At 36.2% G+C, this 23,272-nt stretch overlaps 1 protein-coding gene and 1 long non-coding RNA gene across 4 annotated transcripts in view; one reads left to right on the forward strand and one right to left on the reverse strand.

Annotated features, from left to right (window-relative positions):
• Positions 1 to 18,455, forward strand: part of LOC149079895 (uncharacterized) — a 226,263-nt gene extending 207,808 nt beyond the window's left edge. For both annotated transcript variants that reach the window (XR_016193702.1, XR_016193703.1), the window contains one exon: positions 18,194 to 18,455. This is a non-coding gene — a long non-coding RNA (uncharacterized LOC149079895). The remainder of the gene's footprint in view (positions 1 to 18,193) is intronic.
• Positions 1 to 23,272, reverse strand: part of LOC149079894 (potassium/sodium hyperpolarization-activated cyclic nucleotide-gated channel 3-like) — a 400,253-nt gene that overhangs the window by 265,629 nt on the left and 111,352 nt on the right. The gene's annotated exons all lie outside the window — the stretch shown is intronic.

The following is a 23,272-nucleotide window of genomic DNA, read 5'->3' on the forward strand; positions in this document are numbered from 1 at the left end:
AACGTATGAGTGATTGACTGTATGAGTGACCGTGTGAGTGATTGGGTGACCGTATGAGTGATCGAGTGACCGTATGAGTGACCAAGTGAGTGTGAAATGGACTGTAGGAGTGCGTTAGTGACCGTACAATTGACTAAGCGAGTGGCAGAATGACTGACCACGTGAGTGACCGTATCAACTAGTGTGCAATTAACTTTATGAGTGAATGACCGTATGAGTGACGACGTGACTGACCGAATAGCCGTATGAGTGACCAAATGAATGGGCGTATGAGTGACCAAATGAATGACCACATGAGCGACCAAGTGATTAACTGTATAACTGTATGAGTGATCAAGTGAGGGATTGACAGTGTGAGTAACCAAGGGAGTAACTGAGCGATGAAACGTTCGAGTGAATGAGTGACTGATTAAATATTGTGTAAGTTTTTAAGTGAGTGACTAATTAAATACCGGTGTGAGTGACTAATTAAATACTGGTGTGAGTGACTAATTAAATACTGGTGTGAGTGACTAATTAAATACTGGTGTGAGTGACTAATTAAATACTGGTGTAAGTTTCATAATGAGTGATTGAGCGTATGAGTAACAAAGGGAAATACTGAATGATTGAGCGTATGAGTGACCGAGTGGCTGACGGAATGAAAGATCGAGTGAATGCTTTAATAAATTTCTGAGTGATTGAGCATATGAGTGATCAAGGGAGAAACTGAGTGACTAACCGTATGAGTGACCGAGTGACTGACCGAATGGCCGTATAAGTGACCACCGCATGAGGGACCGAGTGGTTAACTGCATGAGTGACCAAGTGAGTGACTGTATATGTGACCAGGTGAGTGACGGTACGAGTGTCCAAGTGAGTGATCAAGGAACTGACCGTGTGAGTGACCAAGGGAGTTACTGAGTGATGGAACGCATAAGTGAATGTGTGACCAAGTGAGTGACCAATTGAGTGGCTGCATGAGTAACCGAAAGATTGATAAAGTGAATGACCGTATGATTAACCCAGTGAGCGATTGAGTGATTGACAAAGTGAGCGATTACTACTACTACTAAACCACACATGCACCTCGTCCATATTCCTCTGCGGAACCTCTAACGAATTGGTACATGCGGGAATGTGTGTGTACGTGTAGTGAAACCTGACGTAAAGTTTGTTTCTGTGTAATGCTTGTTATGTGTAGTGCTGCCATCTGCCACCAGTTTTTCTAACTGTGAGTGAAGTGTAATGATTGAATAATTAATCGTTGTAGCCTTGTTGCTCTCTGTGGCGAGACTTTTTAATTGGGAGATCGGCTCACATTTGCGCCTCGAAGTTGGGAACCACAGGAAACCAACTTCAGCCGACCACCACTATGGCGACGGTGGAGTTCGAACCCGGATCCTCACGATGCGAGTCCGTCATTATGACCACTCGACCACCACAGCGGCCGATTGAGTGATTGACAAAGTGCGAGGATGGAGAGTCTGCAAAGATGATCCTCTTCATTCCCTCCCTTTTTATAGGTGGTTACGTAGCACTGAGTGACCGAGTGACTCACACTTTATTGGATCCTAAGAATTTGGAATTTTCAGTTGAAGCATAAAATATTTTTCCCAAATTTACGTTGCTGCGAAATTTTTCAATATAAGAAGAGGCATTACCGCTTCCTGAACAAAAACATTAAAATCCCCCGAAGGGGGTACCTTTCCCCTCCCCTCACGCTTCCTGGATAAGATGGGTTTAAATAAAAACCTTCATACTTAGGTTCACCATGCATCATCGAGGAGAATGCAGGAAATTGCAATGCGGAATACGGCTTATCTATAAATTTTGCCAAAAATTTCAATTTATTGCACTTATATGATCACTCACAGGGTCAGGGCAGGTGAAATGTCCGGGAGTAAATTTTCATTAAATTTATTTAATTTCATTTTCATTTCTTAACTCGATCACTCATGTATTCATTCACCTGGTCACTCATGCGGTCAGGGGAAGCAAAATGTCACGAGTAAATGTCCAACTCACACTCGATCACTCATGTGGTCACTCACTTGGTCACTTGTACCATCATTCATATGTTCACTCATATGGTCACGCGTATGATCAGGGCAGGCGAAATGTTAGGGGGTAAATTTCCGATTCACTTGATTACTGACTGGGTCACTCATATGGTCACTCACTTGGTCACTTGTACCATCATTAATATGTTCACTCATACGGTCACGCGTACAGTCAGGGCAGGTGAAATGTCCGGGGGTAAATTTCCAATTCACTCTATCACTCACTTGGTCACTCATGCGGTCAGGGGAAGCAAAATGTCACGAGTAAATGTCCAACTCACTTGATCACTCATGTGGTCACTCACTTGGTCACTTGTACCATCTTTCTTATTTTCACTCATACAGCCACGCGTACGATCAGGGCAGGCGAAATATCAGAGATAAATTTCCGATTTACTTAATAACTCTTTGAGTCACTCATATGATCACTCACTGGGTCACTCATATGGTCAGGGCAGGCGAAATGTCAGGGTGAAATTTCCGGGGGCCAAATGAACCGGGGACGAAACGTGACGGGGCGAGATGTCGGGGGCGAAATGTCGGAGGCGAAATATCAGGGGCAAAGGTTCCGTGAACCTCTCTAGGAGCAATCCTTGTTCAAAGGATTACGCAAGTACCTTACGAAAATCCAGAAGGTACGAACATTTCAATTGTTACACAAATCACCCCCCGCATTTCTAGGGCAAAACAAAACGCTCTTCCTTGTTATTTTCCGGGGAGTCTTTGGAGTTAGTTCTACGAATCTTTAAGAATTCATTTGCCTCCCACACAAATCCTTCAGAGTTAGTGATAATATACTGGTATCAATAATTCTGGAATTATTTCGCAACGGCCGCTCCGCAAACGTTTAAAACGGCATTCCTGTTAAAATTAAAAACACCACCGTGCCGGGAAAAAACGCCATGCATGCAAATGTAACCTGGAGAAGAAGGAGAAACAGTATGCAAATTTGCGTCACAGTCAAGTAAAGGCACGGACGCCAGCCCTGTGAAGTTATTCCAGCGTGCAACCGCGCGTTTTAACAGTTGTAACGCTCTGGATAATGGCACAGTTTAGTAATACTGAAGAAACAGACATGCATTTCATTTACGCATCTAGACATGCGTCAAAGTGATTGAGGAATTCCTCTCTTAAACTGAAATAGATAAGTCTTTATTTGCTCCTAATATGGGATGTCGACCGCTCAATCATTTTGTTGTGGAGGGTTAAGCCCTCCATTAAGGCGGAGGAGGGGGGGGTTCGTGATCATGTAGGTTTACTAAGGAAAAATCTGCTTAAAACACCATTGAAACATTCAATGAGAGAGTCAGGAGAGGAAATAGTTTTTATACACTGTATTGTTCCACTTGTTAACTATAAACAATATTGCATGCATATTATATATTGCATATTATTATATTATTGTAATTTGTGTTAATTGCATTTTTAATTGGGTTGCTGTATTTTTGAAACATATGACAACCATATTTTTATGGGCATCTTTTTATCAGCCACCTCGTTGGGCATTTTGCCTGTTGTGGCGTTGTATTTGTATTTGTATTTGTATATTATATAGTTAGCGAATCGGAATTAAGAGGTCTATGAATTAGTTTAACTATTTCACATATCAGGCCTGGTAACGGTGGTGATGGATTATCAAGTTATCATATATATATCATGGAGGTGGTAGGCTGAATTCTGTGACACGGAGAACAGTTCAGAGGGTCGGACGATCGCAGGTGTGCCATATTTTTCGTCTGGAAAGAGCTGGATGATGAATCTCATGGGACTGGATGATGAAGCCATATAGGAAGAGGTCAGACTTTTTAACAGAGCATAGCACGCCCTTGGAGATCGTGGTTGAACGGCCAGGCGGTACCATAATCTGCTTCCACCTTTCCACCTTGACGACCACCACGAGACCAACCGTGACCCCCGCTCTATCCCACTAGGCGATATAAGCTGGTCCGTCTCAGGAGACGTGGGCCACGGTGGAAAAATCCAATGACATCCAAGACCAGCAAACCACCCACACCAAGGCACAAGCCAACCAGCAGCAGGATCCCTCATGCAACTTCAAACCCCCCCCCCCACACTTCCCCATTTGTTGTACATAAATTATATATCAATAGAAAGGTGACACCTCGACGACCCGTCTCACCTTTCGTTCTCTTTCATCTTTAATTGAAAATCTCTTTCTTTTAATTGAAAACTATAGAGGTGTGGCCATTCTGTCACCTTTCGCTAAAATATTTGAGTCTATTTTATATGATAAAATCTATGTTCAAATTAAGACCTGTATCTCCCCAAATCAGCATGGTTTTGTGAGAAATAGATCTACGGTTACCAATCTTCTTTCCCTCAATACCCATATTGTTGAAGCCATAGCTAATATAATCCAGCTCGATGTAATTTTCACAGATTTCGTTAAAGCATTTGATTGTGTTAACCACTCTATATTAATGTACAAATAAAAAAAAATTGGTTTCTGCGATGATACATGTAAATTTTTTGCTTCGTATCTAAAAAACAGATTGATTTTTGTATCTTTTGGCTCGTCTCTTAGTGATGGATTTTGTGCAACATCTGGAGTCCCTCAGGGGTCTGTCCTTGGACCGCTATTGTTTCTTATTTTTATTAATGACCTTGCCGCTGCTATTCATAATTGCTTATTATTTGCTGATGATTTTAAAATATTTGACTTTATTGTAAATTTTGAATCTTGTTCTATTGTTCCAGATAAATTAACCCACATTTACCACTGGTGTATCGAAAATCATCTACACTTGAATATTAACAAATGCTTTGTTATGTCGTACACCCGTAGGAAAAATCCTATCACATACTCTTATTATATTGGAACTGATATTTTACAGAGAAGATATTCTGCTACTGACTTGGGTGTAATTTACACCTCTGATTTTTCCTTTCGTGACCATATTAACGATATTTGTAGCAATTCGTATCGCAAACTCGGTTGCCTTAAAAGAATAACTAAAGATTTCACCAATTTGGATACAATGATTGTTCTTTTCAATTCTATAATACGATCTAAACTTGAATATGCATCTGTTGTTCGGAATCCTCATTACAATAATGCTATTGATGATATTGAAATTATACAAAACTCATTTATGCGATATTTGTATTTTAAGAAATTTAGAGCATATGATATTACAATTTCGACAACTTTTCTCCGACAAATTTTTTTAATTACCAGTCTCCAAAAGAGAAGAAATTTCATTCTTTTGAAATTTTTCTGGAGGTTGGTTAATGGTAATATCGATTGTTCTTTTCTGTTATCAAAAATAGGATTCTTGGTCACACGGTACAACACAAGGTCAAATAAATTATTCTATGTAGCTCACTTTAGGACATTGATTGGTTTGTCTTGTGCTATTAACAGATTTTGTATTTTGTATAATAGTTTTACCTGATGAATTTGATGTATTTGCGACACCTATTGGTAAATTCAAAGAGCTTCTTCTCTCCGACTGATCAGCGATTTTTTTTTAAATTATTTAAATGGTGATTTCTAGTATTTGACGGTTAACTATTTCGTTTTTCTTTGTGTTCATTCATTTTTCGTTTTTTTTAATCGTCTCGTGTGTTTTTATTTATTTCCTTTTTAATTGATCCGGTGATTTTATACAGACCTTTATTTTACTTATTTGGTATTGACTAGTGTTTGTTTTTATTTTATATGTTTCATATCTGTGTATTGCATTCTATTCTGTTTGATTTTATTATATTTACAATGTTTCGGTCATACCTTGCTGTAATTGGATTGTTTTCTGTAGCGTGGTATTAAATAAATAAATAAATTACGCTGGGTCCATGTGGGTCGTGTGTTCGTTCACTTTCCCATTTCATTTTTTTTATTACATTTACTTTAGTTTTAAATTTCTTTTCGTTTTTACAAGATGCAGATTATCGGAGCCGAGGTGAAACAGACCTCGCTCTGGATCGTTGCCGGAACAAGAAGAACGGGAAAAAAAACCCCAGGTTTTTCTCTCGCTGAGAGAGCTTGGCACGTCCTCTAGGCTATTTGGCACTACGCTCTGCACAACACCTCCCTCCGAAAATTTTGTGCAACAAAAATTGTTGGGTAGGAGGACGAGAGGTCAAGAACTGGGACACAACAAGTACTTGGAGATGAACACATGATACGGAACAAAAATTACACTAATATATTCCTATGTGTACCGAGTGAATCACGGCGCGACGGGGACAGGGCAACCTTCTAGGGCAGAGAGAATGCCTTTGCAAAGCACTGATATATTATTGTGTCAATCTGTGTGTATGCATTTGTATATACAGGGTGATTATAAAAAAACTATCCCGACATATGGGCCCCTAACTATCATACCATTCACAGACTCTGAATGAAATTTTGGCATAAGGTATTTTGATGTATGCGCTCAAGAATGATATGGAAAACAACAGTGTCACTCTAACAGTTACGGTTACAGTGAGAAAATTTCGAAAATATCAAATGGCAACACCAAGTTTTTTGTATTGGAATGTGATCTCCATTGTGAAAAACCCTAAATAGCGTTCGAACGGTAAATGTAACATGAAAATCACCGGCGGTAGATAGGCTAAAAGTGAGGACAACCAATGAGGACAGAGAAGCAGCATAAAATAAAGCATTTTATTGTGTGTTCACAAATTTTCCACATGACCTTGTGGAGGACTAATCAGGCTGGGATCTCAGCCGAAGGAACGGTGTGACGAATGAAACGAACATTAATGCTCTGCTCTTTTTACTTTTTCCTTGCCTAGCTCCGGGCATTTTCGTGCTACAGGTGCCATTCCAACGCTATTTAGTGTTTTTCAGTATGGAGATCGCATTCCAATACAAAAAACTTGGTGTTGCCATTTGATATTTTCCAAATTTTCTCACTGTAACCGTAACTGTTAGAGTGACACTGTTGTTTTCCATACCATTCTTGAGCGCATACCTCAAAATACCTTATGCCAAAATTTCATTCAGTTTCTGTCAATGGTATGATAGTTAGGGGCCCATATGTCGGGATAGTTTTTTTATAATCACCCCGTATATAAAAAGACAAAACAAAACAGGAGCATGTCATGCTCGAATCCAGATTACATAAGTTTTGGCAAGCATGTGACAAAAAAAAGGTAAATATATATTCAGAGTCCCACATCAGCAATTGCTTGTACTTTTGCCATAGAACGTATAAATTTGACATAACAATTTCCTCTTTTATCGCGCAATTTTTTTTTTTTTTTTTTGTCATGCGAAACCACATCTCAACATCAGTATTTTATTTTATAAAATAGAGAATCGCTAACACGGGATTTCTGGAATTTCAACACCCAAGGGGATCATAAGGGATTCAAATTTTATTCCTCCTCTACCTCTAAAAGAGGAAGGAATCATCACCAAGTAATTTTCAGATTACCAAATCCCCTCTAGCGAAGCCGCAGGTACTGTAACAGCTAGTTATTCTATAAAATAATTTACATTCAGCAACAGCTCCTAATGTTACGCCACTGAATAAAATCTCAAGGAAATCATCTCCGCTATTATATTATGTATATACGCCACACCACACTTTAAATCTAACATCTTCGGAAAGTCGCCGGCCAATATTTCTGGCCACTGAATACCCTCATAATTGGAATTCATGTCTTAAAAAAAATCATGTTAAATGGAACTTATATGAGTTTGTTGAATGCATTTCCAAGTATCAATACGCATTTTATTTTACCAAAGATGAAAAAAAAAAACCCAATTTATATGCACATAGAGATAACATAATTATGAGGCAAGAGAAGAAATAATTATAAATGGAAAAAAATTAATAATTAACGTGGATGCATGGTTAGGCTCATCTCGGCCGTGAATCGGAACAGGTGACACAAGCGCATGAAGATCCAGGGATGCATGAAACGCGACCATCAAGTCTGTTCTTTTTAATTACCTCCATTTTACGAGCACATAATTATGGTAAATACCATTTTCGGGAGAGGAGAAAAAAAGGAAACTGGAAAGACTTGATAAATCTCTCCTCTCACATGTTATACACACAGAATGCTCTCACAAATAATATTCAGAAAGGAAGAGTTGGATCTCTCTCACTGAACCAGATAAAAGATGGCGTCATTCCAGGTTAATTTACATACCCTTGTGCACACGAAGCATCAAGAATTCATCTCATTGTATTAAACCTCTCCAAGTAGATGGGGGTCTTTGTCATTCAAATTTATTCAAAAGAAGATCAAAGGTATCCCAAAGTATTTTCATTTAAGGAAAATTTATTGTTGCGTTCTTTTTTGTGTATTTTTCATTAATTACAACAATTTACAATATGACAACTTTTCTTATATTCCGTCGGTTTATACATTTATAAAAAATTGAAACGAAGAGCTCTGTCTATTTAATTAGTTTCTAATGACATCGTAAAATTTTTATAGCTCTTCATGATTAGTTATAAGAAATGAATAATCGATGTAAATAGTTTTGAATAGAAAAAACTTATGTTGAATCTTTAAACATGCGTCAATACAGGGCGTCCTGTAAGTGTTAATGCGGTCTTTATATAATCAACTGTCTATCGTAGAAGTAAAGTATGATTCCAGTTTAAAAAATTCTCCAAAGACATTTACAAATTGCCTGTGCTGTGCCAGTTTTTAGAATGAAAACGTAGTGTGTAACAAAATTAAAAACTAGATTTCTGATTACTTTTTTTTTTAAATTGAATTCCTAATTAATTTTTTTTTCAAACTATTTTTCAATTAATTTTTATAATTCAATTCGAAGAACTAATGATTCAGTAAAACTAAATTCCAAATACAAATTTTAATTGAATCAGGAAAATTCTAAAGTAAAAAGTTTAATTCAACTGGAATTTAGAGGTTTGCCTTCAAGTTTAATAGTTCCTTCTTTCCTTAATTTCAAATTAGGAAATGTATAAAATTTTGGAAAAAAAAATTAATAAAAAAATGAATGTTTTTACAAATTTTAAAAACAGTTGATTTTTTTCTTTAAATTTTAATTGAATTAGAAAATTCAAAATTTTTCGTTTTGAGGAAAGAGTGTGCACAATTAGTGAAACTGACATGATTTTAAATAAAAAAAATTCTGAATTGTTTGTTTTTTTCAACGGACCAAAAATTATATATATTGTTAATTGAAATCAGCAAAACAATTTTTCAAAACGCCTGTAAATTTTATTTTTGAAGAATCAGGGTTACTAATTTTTTTTAAAAACAATTTAAAGATGATTTAAAATATTTATATATATATCATTTAAATATTCAAAAAGTGAAAAAATAATTTTTTTAAGTTGTAAATTAAATTCATCAATCATAATTTAAATTAAAAAAAACACAATAAATTTTTTAAAAATTTATGAAAATTTTTTTTAAAGTCTAAATTGAGAAAACAGACTGAAGAATGGAAGAGTTGGTCAACTTTGCCCAAGAATATTAAGAAGACACCAACGAATAAGGCAAATACACTAAAATTCAAAAAATCCTAATGCATTTCGACACCAATGGGTGTCGTCTTCAGAGGAAAAATTATTTCCGCTGAAGACGAGTACGAAAAATCACTTTCCTCTGAAGAATACTCTAAGTATTTTCCTTATTAGTTAAACCACTAGTCACGCCGAACGAGTTTCTCACTTGGATTGGATATCAAATCTTGACGCTCGGTTGCTTAGCGGAGAAAGTACGTGTGTTCACTTCAAATGTCGCGGTCAGAATAAAGCTGTGAGCCTGCCTGAGATAGTAATGCAGCGTCCTGATTGGACGCTTGCGGAAAAGTGCTACCCGATTGGCCTATTCGAATTTTCTTAGAATTCCCGCTCGAAATGAATTTAAAGCTACAATTGTAATTTAACCCAGCTGATTTAGATTTCTACAAAGGCACATAAATACGGGCCTTCAAACATACACTAGTAAACGATAATAAATCTACACACCCCCCGATCGCAACACCATGGCTTAAATTCATTTCGAACGGGAATTCGAATAAGAAAATTCGAATAGACCAATCGGGTAGCACTATTCCGCAATCGTCCAATTAGGACGCTGCATTAGTATCTCACGCAGACTCACAGCTTCATTCTGACCGCGACGTTTGAAGTGAACAAAAGTACTTTGAGCAACCGAGCGTTAAGATTTGGTATCCGACCCAAGTGGGAAACTCGGTCAGCGTGTGACCAGTGGTTAAATATTTCTCCTCTGAAGACGACACCCATTCGTGTCTAAATGCATTAGGATGTTTGTATTTCCGTATTTTTCCTTATTCGTTGGTGTCTTAAGAATGACTCAAAAATTCTCAAATTTAATAGATAATATCTATGACTGAGTATCATCTCATCACAAAAAAAATTATATTTCGGCGTTTGCAGTCACTGAATATCCATTTCTGTTAAATATTCCAGGCAATTTTTTTTTTTTTTAAATCAACAGCAAGTTAATTGAAAATTCCGCAGTTTGGAAATTTAATTTGAGTTCCCCCCCCCCCCCATGTTATTTTTTCACTATATATGTAAAAATGCACGAGTGAACAACAAAAAGATCGTTCTCCACTTTATTACGAACATGTAAGATTACACGGTCCGATTAGCTATCGCTGGTTTTTGAACGAACATTGACGACAGGCACAAAAAAAAGTACCCACTTCTATTAAAGAGAAAAAACAAAAATTAATCATAAGATTAAAAAAATGAAGATATTGTTCAAAGAAAAATATCTCAAAAGTGAAAAAAAAGAGTGTTATTAAGATAAGCTCTCACGAAAATAATTAATGTCTGCAGTTAATGTAAAGAGATACTCTCCGGTATTTTTTAAAATCTTGTTCATGTACGCGTTGGTTAGATTTCTTAGCATCAAATTTTTATTGAGAAGAAAAAAGAGAAGTTTGTGGAATTTTTGGAATTCTTTATTTTTTTGAATTATCTATGATCAGAGAAAACTTTAAAGTTGTGATATTGTAGTTTTGAGACATTTAAGCACTGGATAATGTGGGAGAAATTGTTGGATTATCCACCAAGTCGGTCTAATAACCCGTATTTTATTAAATATTCCCTTATTTTACGAGACATTCCCGCATTTTCGCATAGAACTAGTCATCCCGAATTGTCCATTCCGATTTTTCCCGTATTTTCAACTAAGCTTCTTTGAATTTATATAGCCTTAACTCGGTGCCGTCTTAACGCATGGGCCCACCCGGGGACCTCAAGAGAAAACGGGCTTCACAGAAATGAAATGTGGTTGGAATTTCCGAGAATTCGCCACGTAGGGCTTCAGAAAAATCATTTGGCCAAGGGGGCCCATGATGCTCTTAAGACGGCCCTGCCTTAACTGACATCGTGGATGAGATAATTTTCAATACGTGTAAAATACATTTTAATAATTGTCACAAAAAAATATGACTAGTGATAAAAAATATTTGTCATGTTTCAACTTCTTTCCATGAAACATATATAAATACAGAGTGGGTTTTCTTTTTTTGTCATTTCCCGATCATTAACAATTTTAAAGCAATGTCAGCCATAATTGGCAGTTTTTCAACGTTTGGCAACTATTTTCGTCCAGAACTGATGTTCCGTATATTTCTGTGTTTTTGATCTGGACCTGTGAGATTGTCCGCTAAAAGTGTGTAGTAAGTAGATGTGCGTGTCTGTAATATGGTGTTGTTTGCAAGTACAAAGCGTCCATAATTAAAAGACCCTATTTTAATATAGCCTACAAGCGAAACCAGTCATCACAGAAAAGTGTGAAATTTTGTGGAGTGCTTCATGAAATGATAAAATTTGTTTCAGGGGGGAAAATTAGTTGCGCATGTCACCACCAGCAAGGGCGTAGCGAGGGGGGGGGGGGTACTTGGGGGGGTCTGGTCCCCCCCCCCCCCGAAATGTGAGAAAATGACCGAAAAAAGGGAAAAGATGGCCAAATCCATTGCTCTGTCACTTTGGTCCCCCCCCCCCGAAATGAAAGTGGTCCCCCCCCCCAAACGAAATTTCTGGCTACGCCCCTGACCACCAGAGAGCATTTTTGTAAGAAATGGCACATTTAGCCAACGTTTATAATTTTAACAATAGTTACTGCAACAAAACATGTTCCACATGATGGCCATCATTTTCAGATACCATGTGAAATCGTAAGATGGTGTGTTTCACAACTGACCGAAGTGTGTGCAGGGAAGTGTTCAGCACATGGAGTGAAATGCTGCTGCCTTTAAGGTCAGGTAAAGTTCTTGGATTGTCACGACTTACCAGCCGTTTCAAATGTCCTCAAAGCCAAAAATCGCATGGATTAAAGTCCCCTGATCAGGAAGGCCATAGATTAGGGAAGTGCCGACTGATGACAATATGTGTTTTAAGAACATTCGCGTGTGGAGGAGCTCTGTCTTGAATAAAGATTGTCTGCAAGGCAGTGACGTGCTTGCAAAGTCGCAACTATTTCGTTCTGCAACTGCATATCGCTTCCCGGTGTCGAACACGTCACTGGAACTGTAGAACGTAACTCCTCGTAGAAGTAGGGACCGAGAATAAATGCTGCAGTAAATCCACACCATACCGTCACTTTCGGTGAATGCAACGGGACCTCTAAGATAGCGGGCGGGTTTTCTGGTTCCCAAATTCAGCAGTTGTGAGTATTGACTTACATAATTATTAACCGAAACGGCGACCCAGTCAATATTCCAAAGAATTTCTAACCGATAGGTCACCGGCGAGGTAAAAAAGAGTATGACTGGGGCAGGAAGAGTCAAGATGATTTGAATAATCAAAGTATCGAAAAACACACGTACAGTTAAAAGCAAAGGCTGCAAAAAAAAGTACATTGCTTACAAAATTGGGTATGCATGATATTACATCAGGCACTAATAAAAATGGGGGAAAAGTGCGTGGCATACTATATATAAAAACTACATTGAGAAAAGATGCAATTGTGTACATGTGGAAGGAAAAGAAAATTAGCGGCTAGGGGAGGAGTCCACATGAAGGCGAGCATTTGCCGTTGCAATGCATGCCCTCTTCCACCTGAAGCGAAACTTCCTGTACCGCGTCTATAGAAACAAGATTTTCTTCCTCTTCCAGGACGAACAGCCAACGATCCTGTGGTTTCCAATTTCATTATTATAATCCGAAGGTTTCTAACATTCATTGGACCTTTTCGAATCCTCTTCCAAGTCCGATATTTCCGTAGCTCAATTACTGCGGAATTGCTGTTTTGGTAAAACAATTTGACCAAGAAAGCGCGATCTCGTAAACTTATAGCCATTGTGAGCAGCAACATTGAGAAACAAGATCTCCGAGAGTATTTCTCTAGGTTTTATAACAGCTGCTGCGTGACATCACATAAATTTACATATTTACTACAAGTATGAGTAACTTACCCCGGCCCAGCGAATAATTATGATTCGCCATACGGGGGGGGGGGGGGTTAGCCGGAGGGAGCATATATTTTATCAATGAACAAAAAATGCAAACATACATACACATCTAGCCCCAGAGAGCACCGTCATCATCTCGTGAGCAGCAATTTGATGCCCCCGGTGATTACAAAAACTACATTAAATAAAAAAAAGTACCATATTATCACTACAGTTGTTCCCACTGTGGTGGTCGAGTGGTTATAGTGCCGGACTCGTGATGCGAGGATCCGGGTTCGAACCCCACAGTGGTGGTCGGCTGAAGTTGGTTTTCTGTGGTTCCCAACTTCAAGGCGCAAATGCGAGCCGATCTCCCCGTTAAAAAGTCTCGCCACAGAGAGCAACAGTCCTACAACGGTAAATCATTCAACCATAACACTTCACTCATAGTTAGTAAAACTGGGGACAGATGACAGCACTACACATAACAAGCATTACATAGAAACAAACTTTACGTCAGGTTGCACTACACGTACACGCACATTCCCGCATGTACCGATTCGTTGGGGGGGGGGGTGCATGTGTGGTGTAGCAGTAGTAGGTAGGGGCTCGGGGATCCATGATGTTCTTAAGTCAGCCACCTCGTTGGGCAATTTGCCTGTTGTGGCGTTGTATTTGTATTTGTATTTGTAAGGTGGAAAAGAAGACACACATTTTACTAATTTTTTTCTCAATTATTTTGTTTTTTCATAACGTACATTTTTCAGTATCGTTTCATTATAAAATATGCCTATTAGGCGTAATATTCTTATTATCTAGGAAGAGCTGATCTCTTGACTGTGTTAATTTTTGAATGATGCCGAAATTTCATGTGTTCAGATATTTATTAAATCGAGGGAATTTGAAATAAAAATTCAAGGTAACGACCATTCAACTTTGCAAGCAATGATTTCATCTTATGTATAGATAAGACTAATATTGGAAAAAAAAACCAAAAATTGTGTATTTTACATTTAATATTCATTCTAACTAATTAAAAAAAATCTCTCTAATTAATTTAATTGCTGTGGTGACGCATTTTTCTACCAATACCTATGATAACAGCACAAATTCACGCCTGTATTAGTAAAAAAAATAGGAAGTCAATACCTTTTTATTTGGGTGAACCACAAAGGGTTAATGTTGCAACATCCATGAGAGAACTACGACTGTCTCTCGAACTCGATATTAAATGATTCATGCCAATAAATTACTGGATATATGTACCTAACTCATTTGCATTAAACTTTCAAGATGTGCAGAATTTGGCGAAAAATACTAATAAATTCGTCTTTTCGAATGCAAATAGTTCTCCAATCGCATTCCTTTTGAACACTGTCGTGACATTTCACGGTAATAAATATAGTATTTCGCAAAGAGAAAATATATTTTTTTTTAGTTTCAATTTTTAACACTTGAAAAGACATATTCACCAGCTTAGGAAAATGTGCTAATATTTATTCATTTAAATCCACAGGAATGAAATATTAGCGTTTGAATTAAACATATTTTTTCAGGTCACAAAGTTTGAGATGTAATCCCAGTCCCGATCTCTCATTTGCATACACGCATTTATTTATTGCTCGGCTATACAAATAAATAATCCTTGTTTAAACATTCTGTTTCTATTTTCTTCTCATTCGCTTCTATTACATAGAAGGTTTGGGAAATGTAGAATTACACGGCCTACGCAGTGATAAATTTTTATATGCAATGCGCACGAGGTGTATTATAATGCCACATTTATTCACCGAGATCTCGACGGATTGCGTCATCGCCTGTCGTCATCCGTTCCAAGATGACGTCAATGCGGGATGTGCAGTATAAAATGTATTTATTTAAATAAAGAACACGTAGCGTTTGTTCGATTTGCTCATAGATCATTGGTTCTGAAACTTTTGGCCAGCACGTTTTCTTTTCCCTCGAACCCAATTCACGCGTGTCTGTCTCTGCCGATCATTTCCCCACGAGTATCTGATCCCAACCATCGTTTGCCTTCTCGCCCTTGACTTAATGACCAGGTATTGTATGCCCATACTGAGTTGGTCTCCGACATCGACGCGCGAAACGGGAGGATAAAAACTCGCTAAAATAGCGCAAAAGACACCAACGGAAAATACCAACCTGCTCCTTTTTACTGAAAGAAGATAAATGGAATCGCCCATCGTGACGTTTCATGACGTAGTCAGAGGCCAACTCAGCGTGAATGTACAATAACCGTGAGATTAAAATAAGAGCATTGAAATTTTCATTTTTAGCTGTGCTGCCATCTATTGACGTGTTTGTGAGAATATGATTCGTCACTAGATGGCAGCACGGGTAGTAATCCTGGTTCTGTTTTATGTTTCTAGATACAATAATCAGTGCGGAAAATAACGCAAAAGAAAAGAAGAAAACATTCAAAATCGTTGTTAGGTGAGGTGCTGTCATCTGTTGGAGGATTCAAAATACTGTTTGATCCCTAACTGGATTGCATCATAGATACTTAATACCACACCACTAGATCGAGCTAAGGGACATACTTGGTGACTATTAGACAAGGAAGTCTAATAGTCACCAAGTATGTCCCTTAGCTTGACCCTCATTTATCCATGCCTATATGGTATTCACACTTTGTACGGGCTAAATTGGGGGTGGGAGAGGTACACTAAAACCCTGCTAACCCAAACCCGTTAATCTGAACAGCTCATAAAGCATGCATAAAAAAGAACAAGAGAAAAAGGATCCACCCAACAACAAATGAGCAGGACCATCTTGGACACACTTTCAAGCTTCCCAAAACTAATTACAACTGAATCCTACAATGGAGTAAAGAAGGTACCACGTTTTTATTCTAGTGTTCCAGACGTCTACCCGTTGTTCGACCTATCCAAAACATGTATTTCTGAAGATGAAAGGCTCTATCGGTTCCCTGTCATTGCTAAAAGGAGTGGCGTAAACGTCCGGGAGTTACAAAATCATTGAAGATTGTTATTTATATTCTGAATTATTTTTTTCCTTCTACCTTGAATATTTCTTCATAAATATTTTGATATTTGTTACTTGTTTCTTCGCTAAGGCAAAGGTTCTTAACCTTTTCAGCCGCGACCCAAAATCAACAACAAGATAAACTTCGCGTACCCATGGGACTATTTATTTTTCGAAATTGGTAAGACCAGTGATGCAATAAGTGCATTTCTAACTAGACTATAAGTGAGTTTGTACGACTCATCTAGGAAGCCCATGCGAATCAAGTCTAGGTAGCGAATCATGGTTGAATAATCCCTGACTGTGAGTGGATTTTTACGACCCGTCTCGCGGAAGCCCCTGGGAATGAAGTTTGGGTTGTGACCGATAGCTCAAGAATCCCTGGCTTATAAAATATTATTTTACGACCCATCTCGGAAGCCCGTGCGAATCAAGTTTGAATCGGGACCCATAATTCAAAAGACCCTGGATGTTAGTTGATCTAAACGATCCATCTCGGATGCCCGGCGACCCAAGTTTGCATAGCGACCCATAGGTTAAGAATCTCTGCGCTAAGGCACGGATCCTTTGTGCCGTTAAGACAAGGGAAAACATAAAGGCAGTCGACACAAAACTTTACAAAAATATTCAGCAACTGTGATAATGTAAAAAACGGGAATTTGGTTTTTTTTCCTCTCTCTCTCATCCAAATTCATGGAACTCCGATAACTTTCCAAGAACCCCCTTGGGGTCCATAGGCCACTGGTTAAGACCCACTGCTGTATGTAATAAGACTGTTGACGAAAAACATTCATGAATCATTCAGTGCCCAACTCACAAAACCAAGACATTTGGTGCCGATATCTAAAACTCATATTAATGAATAAATAAGTTTCTATTGAATATTTAAACATGAACAGATTGCAAATTCCTGCGAATAAATAACGAAATCCACTCAATTCATACTCGGAAGTCTGAATAAACTTTTCGAGAGCGCATTCTCCGCGAAGATTAATTAGCCGTTCTGTTAATTGAAACGTCACGCGTGGATGGTAATTTATTATTTTTTTATTTCTTATAACCATTTATTTATTTATTTATTGCCTTGGGGAATGAGGGATTTACATTTCGAAATTCGAGAACTTTCAATTCTTCTTTTCAGAATGAAGTGGAATGATTTGCGGGAAGAAGAGACGTATAACAAAAACTCTAGGATTAATAATTAATTTTGTTTCAACTGAAGAAAGTCAAATTTCGGAAGATCGACTTAATTTCATGTGGCTTATAATTATAGTACCTAGATGAAATTTAAACCATCCTAATTATTTTTAAATATTATTGAATTTTATTCATGTATATGAATATTTGATTGGAATGACTAAGAGTGATTGGTTATTATTTTTTCTTCTTTATGTCATCATTATTATTGGTACAAATTTATTAATTTGGTTATAAATTAAAGTCAGTGAAACATTAGTTGGTAATCTCTACTATGATCACTTCATGAATATTAGTATATATATATATATATATATGGGGTCGTAAATTCACAGTTTAAAAATTAGAGTAAAATTTTTAATTTTTAGCTGTGCTGTCATCTGATGGCGGGTTGAGAAACTTTTGGTCCGTCACTAGATGACAGCACAAGTACTAATAACGAATGAAACGAAAGAAAACTTATAAGAATGTTTGTTGTATGTGCTGTCATCTGTTGGCGGGGTTGATAAACTCTGATGCGACATTGGATGGCAGCCCGTGTATTATTTCCAGTTTTTTACTCAATTTCCTCACAATTGACATAAGTTTCTAATTAATTTTTTTCTGTTTCCAGATAATGGGAGAAACAAAGAAAAACCGTACAAAATCGTTGTTAGCTGTGCTGCCACTTATCGATGTAGTTGAGCAACTGTTTGATCCTCCATTAGATGGCAGCACAGGTACTATTTCCGGGGCTTTTTTTTTTGGTTGTCTATTTCCAGAGAATTGCATAAATTCTGTAACCTATAATATTTCCGAAATCACAAAAAAAATTGCAAATGGAGAGAAATGAAGCACTAAAGCAAATTGCAAAAGATTGAACTCAATTTCATGAAATAAAGCATTCACAGTGACAAACATGTGAGATCAGTATTCTTACTTGTAGTTGCAATTTCATTTATAAGTTACATATAATTTCAATCTTCAATTTCAATAAAAAATAAAAATCCAAGTAGGCTTCATTTAGAAGCCGGGAAAAGTCGAGAAATACAAAAAAAACAAACCGTGATTGTCCCGGGAAATGCGCGATGTATGGTCACACTATTCATAATTTTTTAATCCCCCGGATACATTTTGTCATAATGCACCAAAATTATAAAGTGGACTTTGTTAACTGATATCCCGTATGTTGTCTAGCTATTTGTATGTTGTCAATCTCCACATGGGTTTCCATTCTTCTCAAGCAAGTCATAAATTTTAATAAACTTTCCTGTGATAAATCCCATGAGAATTGTTTTTTGTCCCAAAAAAACTCGTCCGGGAAATGGAAAACGTGACAATGTCTATAGCATTTTCAAATGAGGAAAAACTAGTAATGAAACGATGAATATAATAAATGAGATGATGTTTTTTCTAGGTGGAAAAATGTATCTTGCGACAAGCTTCCAAGGGAAATATTCTCTTCGTCAAATGAGTAATTTAAGAGAAATGTCTTTCAATTTTTACTTTTTTAGAAACTTATAGAAAATGGTGCCTGTCACGAAGGCTTTTAGCTTCTATAACAGAACAGATGTGTTGAATATTAAAAACCCAAGCACATACTTGAAGCCGGAGGAATTTTTTAAACAGATAAAATCTAGAGGGAAATGGCTCCATTATTTTTTGCATAAAATGTAATAATTTTCTTTCGAAATTGAAGTAAATTAGCATTTTTCGCTCATAATTTGAATATATATATTTTTTTGAAACGTGCGTAAGTACAGCAGAATTCGGACTATCCGGCCAAATGTGGCGGAAGGGCGGGACGGATAACAGAAAAGTCGGATAGGCCGGAGTTCTGTATGTGCTCTCTTCCTACTCCTACCATACCATCAAAAACAACATTTTAATACCAAAAACCCCAGTTATTCGTATTTTGTGACCTCTTGAACAGCACTTTATACATGCATGAATGTACTGTACTTTATACATAAATGTATGTATAATGTAAATGTTTGTTATGTACTGTACGTTTTAAAAATTTATTACAGAAAAAGGAAATTCAAGAATATATAAATATTGTTGTGAAAATTATGGAAATAGTTCTTATTTATCATTTATTATGTCATTTTTTGTCTGTAAATTGTCATTATCTTTTGTAAAAGTGAAAATTAACGCATTTTTCTGTAAATCGCTAAATTGATAAGATACTTTGGCGAACTTTGGTGTCAGTTCCGATGGTTTGGCGACGCCACGGCGCCAAAAGACTAAACCGGATAGTTGCGAGTAGAATAGTTAAGATTATATTATCTACTGTATTATAATACGTGTGTGATCTTTAAATATTGAAGAATTTCTGGAATTCCTAGCAATTTTTTTTATTTTAAAAAATTAATTGAAGAGTAAATTACATTAGCAATTTTAATTTCAACTCAAAATATTTGACAAAAAAATAATTTCATATATATTTATTGAACTATTAAGGTAATTTTTTGAATTGGTGAATCTGTATTTCCTGGTATAATGAAGCGGTACATACCGGAACGTGTTGTGTGCGTGCAAGTGAATGCGTGGGCTCCAACGTACTTATGCAGTCAGTTGTGCTTGCGTTGTGTTCTGGCTGGTGATGCCATCTGCCATCCATATTTTGAAGTGAAAATAGGTAAATGCTTGAATTTTCATATAAGTAGTATCGTGTTGAAAGCCTGTCAGCTTTCTGCGGAGAAACTTTCTCAAACGTGAGACCAACTCGCTTTTGCACCCGAAGTTGAAAAACCATCAAAAACCAATTCAGGCTGATTTTTTACTGCATCACATAAGACAAACTTCAATTTTTAACATTAAACAATTGATAAGTAAAATTGAAATTTTATAAACGTTATGAACGAAACAACGATATATCATTTGTTCATATAAATGGGTTCTGTTAAATTGTAAATTTTATACATTGTTATTCATGATTGAGGCTGCGAAGACCATCGCAGAAAACTTGAGTTTGAAATGCGAGTAAAAAAATTCATGAAACTGTTCTGTATTGTTACTCTAATTTTATCCTCCATTTTCTCATTCTTCATTTTCTTTCTCATTTTGCCATTGTTCTTCATCTTCTGCTTTCTCGGATTAGTCTTCATTTTTCATTGTATTTTTTTTTTATTCTTTATATCCTCATTTTTATCCTCATCCTTCATTTTCTATTTCATCCATTTTTCTTATTATTCTTTATTTTCCTCATTTTTCTCGTTACTAGGTTTTTCTCGTTAATCTACATTTTTCTTGATAATCTACATTTCTCTCATTAATCTACATTTCTCTCATTAATCTACATTTCTCTCATTAATCTACATTTCTCTCATTAATCTACATTTTCTTATCATTTTTAATTTTCTCATTATTCTACATTTTCTAAGTATTCTTCATTTTCTTATTTCTTCTAACAATTTCATTGTAAAATTTTCCTAATGTTTCTCATTTTCTTATTTTTTCAAAATTTTTTCACTTTCCAATATTTTGTTTTTTTTCATTTTCTCATTTTTCCATCGCTTTTTACTTTTTAATCCAACACCCCCCCCCCCTTTTTTGATTTTAATTTTTTTTTTTCATTGACCTTAATTTCCTCATTATTTTCATCAACCTCAAAATTTTCCTCCATCACTCTCAACTTTCCTCATGCTTATCATAATCCTCCCATCTCATCCTTCAATGTTAACTTCAATAAGATTTTCTTTGTTCTAAAAGAGCCACAGCGGAGAGCGATCATCCAATCGAAGTTTCTCTAACACCAGCAGTTAACATCATCAGAGGATTATATTAGATGAAACTGGCAGCAGAACAGAATTAAATTATTCAGGAATGCGTCTCGAATTCCGCTCCTTGTTTTTCCTGAAAAATTCTCTTTGATTCATTTCCAATCTAGACACTTCGCTGTCTACAACTGAAATTTGTAGAATTCAAATAAGTCGGAGAAACTTTCATTTAATTTCTTTGAAACTACCTCGGAAATGAATGAATGTTTTATGAGCTATTTGTTGATCGAAGTAGTTCTTCATGAGTACATGCACACGTGTTGCTGCTGATGCACTTCTCGTGCATTCCACACGGAAATCGATATTCTCACTCAAATAGATGGATGCGTCAATTTCATTGCTATATAAGTTAATAAAAGCGGCAGCTAACGTTCGTGTAAAAATCAACGTCGGCTGCAGCGTTATTTAAATTGATAAATTTGATCTTGCATTGACGTCATCTTTAACTAATGTTGATGACGTTATCCGTCCGAATGTCACGTTTTATGCAAAGATAAAGCATATATTATGTTCCTAAAACAGTTTTAATGCATTGCTGGCGTTAATGTTTGTTATATTATGATTGAAAGAAGATGGAAATGAAGACGGTATGCTTGAATATGAATTAATATCTTTTTCACGTTTTTCATGTTCTCATTATCCTCATTTTATTCTTAATATCCGCATTTTTCTGCTTCATTTTATAATTTACACATTTTTCTTTATTTTCTCATTCATCTTTATTTCTTCTTTTCTTTTCTTAATTTTTAATTTTTTTCATTGTTCTTTATTTTCTCAATTTTTTCCTCTTTTTTTTCGTTTTCTGATTCTTTCCATTTTTCTTTTTTTACATTTTTCTTAATTTTCTCATTCTTCATTTTTTAATTTTTTTTCATTTGTCTATTTTTTTTCAATTTTCATTATTTTTTCATTTGTCTTTATTTTTTCATTTTCATTATTTTTTCATTTGTCTTTATTTTTTCATTTGTCTTTATTTTCTCATATTTCTTTATTTTCTCATTTTTCGTCCATATGCAAATCAGAGTCTGAGACTAAAATTACATTTTATATCCTGTAACTGAAAACTGTATGACTAATCCATCACTGGAAAGAGGTTTAACTGCAAGGGAGTACAATGTACGGCCTGCAGGTCAAATGCGGAATGCCAAGTTGCTCTACCTGGTACGCGAAAGGGTTCCGGTAGAAAAGTGACAGTATCATCTATACCTAAACTCACCTTATCTCCTCGATAAAAATGCGGGAAATCAGGATCTGAACGAGAAATCCAAAATTTTCGGGAAAAACATTGCAAAGTCAAGTAAAAGTGCAAAAGTGCTCATTTTCATCAAAAAATTGTCAAAAGCAAGTGAAGTTGCCAATTAGAGCCAAAAAAATTGCAGAAAGCAAGCACATTTGCCAAATACAGCGAAAAAATTAGTAACAGTTTGTAAAGCTGCTAAGTTTCGCTAGAACTGCTGAAAAATTGGCAATGGAGGGCTACTGCAAATCGCAATAGATAAAAATGTAATTCACCAAGAAAACGTATATGTTTGACAAATAGACTGTCATGAATCTATTTATACGATTATAATGTTATGATAGAGTCGTAATTATCACAATTTGATCTATAAGTCAGAAAAATCATCTTATTTCTTGATTTCAGTATAGAATGGGAATTTAATTATGTCTCGTTACAAATACGGGAAAAAACATTTTTAAAAGGTTGGGACAGCATAATTACGGGAAAATACGGGATATAACATGTTATAGTCGACCCTATATGTAGGATGATTATGTTACTTTGAGGTTTTCTCTTATTCTGAGTAGTTTTTCTCTAAAACTGCTTATCTAAATTTTAATGAAGTCCATGGAAAGAGATTTATGCAATAACAAAAAAAAAGTTAAATTTTTGACCACCAGGTGAATAAGTGGAGGTTTTTTTTATTGAATTT

Source organism: Pholcus phalangioides, unplaced genomic scaffold (genome assembly GCF_987345545.1).
Source record: "Pholcus phalangioides strain wild (caught in Gottingen) unplaced genomic scaffold, Ppha-v1.0 ptg000012l_1, whole genome shotgun sequence".
Classification (NCBI taxonomy): Eukaryota; Metazoa; Arthropoda; class Arachnida; order Araneae; family Pholcidae; genus Pholcus; species Pholcus phalangioides.